At 36.7% G+C, this 6120-nt stretch overlaps 1 pseudogene across 1 annotated transcript; it reads left to right on the top strand.

The window, feature by feature from the left end:
* Positions 1-2513: 2513 nt before the first annotated feature.
* On the top strand, positions 2514-5482 carry LOC149543581 (pentatricopeptide repeat-containing protein At1g11290, chloroplastic pseudogene; annotated as a pseudogene). The gene has a single exon (XR_016355660.1). The product of XR_016355660.1 is annotated as a pentatricopeptide repeat-containing protein At1g11290, chloroplastic pseudogene (transcript).
* Positions 5483-6120: the final 638 nt, after the last annotated feature.

Raw genomic sequence — 6120 nt, forward strand, 5'->3', positions numbered from 1 at the left:
AATCAATAGTGTTGATGTTGTTCTTATATTGTTGAAAGGGCATGATGGTAAGCTTCCTAATGATTCCTTAGGGAACCTAAATCCTCTGGCATGGAGTCATCTTGGTATGGGCTCGTCACCCATCTTGCCTTGTCGATAAAAAATATGTTACAATAATGATCCACATTTTTTTCCATTGCATTCAATATAGGATCCATCATTCCCCCATTATTTTTTTCTCTCACTTGATTCAGCCTTCTTCTCTTCTCAACAAAGGAAAATCCTAAACAAGAATAAACCCTCCTCTTCAAAATAGACTTTCATGGAGAAAATCTCCACTTAAGCAGAGGGAAAATTATTAAAATTATTTCTCCACCCTTTTTCATCAAAAAATATAAATTGTCTAAATTCCCTCCAAATGAAAATGCATATATACCTAGCTTCTCATATTTTATAAACAAATAGCATTTACATGTTATTGAATATTTTTTTAATTAGTAATCATTAATTGTTAATATTTTTAAGTAAGTTTTTAACTATCAGATATAAAATAATAATTCTTTTATTATGAATATTGGAATAAACAATTGAGAATCCAAATGAGTAATATGAATGAAAAAAACTAAATTAAGAAAATAATTATTAATCCACCCATTTATTTACCTATTAGAGAAAAATTGAGTCTGTTTGCAATATTGATCGAAGAGCCCAAAATAGTGAATAAAATCTCCCAAGCCATTTAACAAAGCATCATGTATCTAGGAAGATGCAAAGTGAAACCACAATTAGCATGAGAAAGAGAAGGTCCAAGGGCCATGAATGAGTTATCATCAATAATCAACTTGCCATATGAAATGTGCCTTCCACATAACAATTGCTTAATTAAAGATCATGTGTTTCCTTTTGCACATAGCAACATGTCGAGTATAAACTCTTACATGTTCTTGATGTAAATTAGTAACTTTCACAACTAACTCTTTATATAGATCATAAAATTATTGTAGCAAGTTATTATAGTTTGACATAACAACTTATGACAATTGCCACCTATAATATAGGTCCTTGAATGTAGGAACCAACTTCCTAGAAAATAAAAATCAGTAGAAGAGTTGGTGAGTGAGGGTGGAGTCCTATGAGGGGGGCTTCAAGATCTATTACTAAGGAGCATGAGATCCCATAAGTCAGATAAAAATTGAGCACTAAATGATTCATTAGAATCTTTTCCTCAAAAATGACAACCCAAGTACTTTTTTGGGTTCTAGAATTAAGTAGACGAGACAAGGGCTAGAAATCACCCTGTCAGATTAGGCATCTTTCCCTTTCACTTGTCACTCATACAAAGTTTTTCAATTTGTATTAATTGATATTTCTATTATTGTTTATGTGAACACATAGTAATGATTTATACTCAATCATGTGTATTTTGTATATTGTGTTATTTAAATAATATGGAGGTTCTTGCAAGATTGAATAAATATCTTGCAAGTGTGGAATTGTCTTTCTAGGCATGGAAGAGTCTTTACTAGTGTTGAAGTGTCTTTGCAAGTGTAAGAAGTTGTTCAAGCTTGGATGTATCTCAAAAGCTTGTAGTGACATCCTTTATATTTGCTAGTTCATGAAAAAATTGTCGCTAATGGTACAAATATTACCTACTACAATCCTTGTCAAAGATTCTAAAAAGAGGAGGGAAAGGGATGTCTATGATTTATTTAGGAGTTTGTTTTGGTCAAGTCCTAAGGAAGTATGTTTAGCAGAGAGTAAGAGAACTATTGGAGGTGGACAGTTTTGTTAGTATTATGAAACAATAGAAATTAATGTGTATAAAAACAATAGGAGATGTCTTAGATGATCTTAAAAAAGAAAAGTATATGTAGGTACTATATAGTAATGAGGAATCCTTTATATATTTAATAACTCACTTAGAAGATATGCCTATGATTTGTCTTACCTTAGACATAAATTTAGAGGTGGGATAAGGAAGAAATGAAGAGTGGTAGGGGAAACAAAGAGTGATTTTGAATGTTTGAGTCAGTTTTGCATGTAACAGGGGAAGAGCACTAATTGCTACTCATGTTGCCATTATTGTTAATTGGATTTTACTAATTAAAAGTTCACTATTATTGTCAAAGTGAAAAAGTAGAGGCAACAGGGAATGCATTTTTAAAAACACTTTGAAATTAGCACTTTTTGACCCTTCCCACAACATTAATCTTTACTACTAAAAAACCAAAATATCAATTATAAGAAGTTAAGTTGCATGTGAAGGCAACAAAAGAAAATTCCTTGAAATTCAATGTACTATTTAAAAACTTAGAATGAATGAAATTAGTTATATCGTATTGATACTCTTACTCTAATGACTTAAAAATATGGATAAAATGAAAAATGAGAAGTTGTCCATTATAGAATGACTCTATTAAGAAAAAAAATTTGTGCTTAAGAAGTTGGAAATTAATCCAGGATAGGTAAATAAACAAGGTTCAAAATCTTGGACAAACTCAGTAGATAAACCTTATATGAGTTACGCATTGAAAGACAATTCGTTTGAAATTTCAAAATTAGGCAGCTGATTGAGCGGCAAATTGTATCCATCCTGATGCATCTTAATTGGAATGACAATTTCGAGGTTCTTCTGCAAATCTGCATGTCGCGATCACATACGCATGTTTCACTCTGTATTGCAGGGCCGCAGGGGTTTGAAACACCTCAAACAACTCCATGCTCTCCTGTTCATTAGCGGCATAGCCCAAAATTCTATTACTGTTGGCAAACTGGTTTCCCCTTCGGATTCTTTACACAGTGCTCGTCTACTCTTTGGCAGCACAAATTCAAATAATGTTTACTCTTGGAATGTTATGATCAGAAGTTCTGTGAAGAGTGGATCGTATGCTGAAGCACTCGAACTTTACCACTACATGCAAAAATCCGGTTCTCAAGCGGATGGTTTCACTTATCCGTATGTGTTGAAAGCGTGTGCTTCTTTGAAAGACCTGAAAGAAGGAAAAGTGATTCATCGTAATATATCCAGAGATGGTTTGGATAGAGATGCTTATGTTGGAGCTGCCCTCATAGATATGTATTTCAAGTGTTCGAGTATGGAGCATGCACTGCAAGTGTTTAACAAATTGCCTGAGAGAAATGTGGTTTTATGGACTAGTATGATCACAGGTTATACTCAAAATGGAGAACCCGGTGAAGCTCTTAAAATTTTCGGTGAGATGTTAATGAGAGAGATTCAACCCAATTCGGTTACGATGATTTCAGTGCTCCCGGCATGTGCTGAGTTGGGAGATCTCAAACACGGAAAAACTATCCATGACTACATAATTAGACATGGGTTGGACTCTGATGTTGCTGTTGGCAATGCTCTTGTGGCCATGTATGCTAAATGCGAAAGTGTTGATGTTGCACACAAATTGTTTGACGGAATGTCTTGTAGAGATGTAGTCTCATGGAATGCAATTATTGCAGGTTATGTGCAGTTGGGGTGTAGTGCTGAGGCTTTGAAGCTATTTAATCAAATGAGACTGGGAGATATGAAAACTGATTCTTTTACTGTAGCAAGTGTGCTTCCGGCATGTGCCCATTTAGAATCTCTGCATCAGGGTAAGTGGATGCATGGTTATGTTGTTAAGAATGGATTTGAAGGGGATGGTTTTGTAGGGACCGTCTTGACAGATATGTATATCAAATGTGGCAATCTAATGGAAGCACGGCAATTTTTTGAGAAAATGCGACGAAAAGACATGGTATGTTGGTCACAGATGATTGTGAGTTATGATTATAGCGGGCATCCAGAGGAAGCCTTGAAGCTTTTTCATCAAATGCGGCTGGAAAATGTCAAACCAAATGCTGTGACCATGGCTAGTGTAATTTCTGCCTGTTCCCACTTGGGAAGCTTGAAGCAAGGTGAATTGATTCATGTTCATGTGATTAGAAGCGGATTTGAATCAGATGTTTGTGTGAGAAATTCTCTTATAGCTATGTATGCAAAATGCGGGAATATACATTTTGCTAGCCAATTATTTGACAGCATTTGTAAAAGAAATGTTGTCTCATGGAATGCCATTATATCTGGATACTCCCAAAATGGATATGCCAGTGAAGTTTTTGCATTGTTCAACCAAATGCTTTTGGCTGGTGTAAATCCAAATGCCGTCACTCTGGTGAGCGTACCAGCCGCGTGTTCCATCTTAGGAGCATCGCAACCAGGAAAGATGATCCATGGCTATATAATAAAAAGTGGATGGGCATCTGATGTTTCTGTGATGACTGCCTTGATAGACATGTATGCCAAATGTGGGAGTCTATATGTTGCACAGAAGTTGTTTGTCGAAATGCCTGAGAAGGATGTGGTCTCTTGGAGTGCGATGATTGCAGGATACGGAATGCACGGGAAGGGTAAAGGAGCCATCGAACTTTTTTCCCAAATGCTACAGACCACTGCAAAGCCAAACGATATTACATTTGTCTCTATATTGTCAGCTTGCAGTCATGCAGGATTAGTGGATGAAGGATGGCAAATATTTGAAAGCATGAGTAGAGATTTTGTTATCTCACCTTCGGTGAAGCATTATGCATGTATGACTGATATTCTTGGCCGTGCAGGACGTTTGGATGAGGCACGGGACTTTATCAAAAGCATGCCCTTAAATCCAAATGCCGATGTATGGAAACCCTTGCTTGGAGCTTGCAGAATTTACGGCAACTTAGAGATAGCCAAAGATGTAGCAGAATGCCTTTTTCACTTAGATCCTTACAATCCTGGAAATTATGTTTTACTATCGAACATCTATGCTACAGCTGGCAGGTGGGATGATGCTGCAAATGTGAGAAAAATGATGAAGGATAGGGGATTGAAAAAAACTCCAGCATGCAGTTTTATTGAATTAGATAACAAGATTCATAAATTTCTTGTGGGAGATAAGTCGCACCCTCAATCGGCCACAATTTATTCAACATTGGAGAGTTTGACTTTGCAAATGGAGAAAGCGGGATATGTGTCAGACACAAACTTTGTCTTACACGATGTTGAAGATGAGGTGAAGGAAAATATGCTAAGCAGTCACAGTGAGAAGTTGGCCATTGCTTTTGGACTGATTAATACAAAGCCAGGGACACCTATCCTTATAACGAAGAACCTTCGTGTGTGTGGAGACTGCCATAATGCCTCCAAGTTTATCTCCAGAATTGTCAATCGAGAAATCATCATGAGAGATTCAAGCCGTTTCCATCATTTCAGGGATGGACTATGTTCCTGCGGGGATTATTGGTGATGCTGATCAATAATACTTGGGGTTTGCAGTAACTAATTATCACAGTACTCTCAAGCATTCTCTTTTGCAACTTCAAACTAAGCATATTTCTCCCAGAAATTTTGTATCAGGACATTGGCATTCATCCAAACGAAGAGATTTACAAGAGCATGTCTCATGAAATGTCACCGGTGCTGGTTTTTTTCTGAAAGGGGCATGTCAATGAGAGCGTGATACTCTTTCTTGAATGCATTTGGCATGTGTGGATTCCTCATCCAGTCACTGCTTCAAGAATGCTTCCACCACATCTCTGTTCAGTAATTCACAACAAGGTAATCTCATTTGTGATCACATAGTAAAAAATAGATTTAGGGGTGGTGTGTGTAGTAGTAGCTGTCCTCAAGGATGTGTATGCCAATCGTAGATGTATACATATTGCACTTTATTTATAAAAGGTTGCAGAATGCAGATGTATTCCAAAAATATATTGCTTAATGGATCACGGGGATCGCAGGTTACAGAATGCGTAGGGATGGTGATCTATTTGTCGTTCAACTGCACCAGACGAGGATGAACCCCAACCAAGTGGGTTTTATATTTTGCATTAACATGCAGTCTTCGGAGGATTTGGCACAACCAGAGTGATGCACAATCCATGCATGTTTGATAATAATGATAGAATTAATTTCTAAATGTTAACATGGGAATACCCTTGCTTGGAAGCTGCATGGTTCACTTCAATACATTAGTAGAGGACACGCAAGAGACCAGCATTTGACACGGATCCTGAAATGCTAGATAAGTTTGTGCAGAAAAACATGTGCACTATACATCACAAATGGAGAAAACGCAATTAACGAGGATTGGAAAATTTGTCAGATGTACT

Source organism: Cupressus sempervirens, chromosome 8 (assembly GCF_028749045.1).
Source record: "Cupressus sempervirens isolate cs-2001-9-10 chromosome 8, ASM2874904v1, whole genome shotgun sequence".
Lineage (NCBI taxonomy): Eukaryota > Viridiplantae > Streptophyta > Pinopsida > Cupressales > Cupressaceae > Cupressus > Cupressus sempervirens.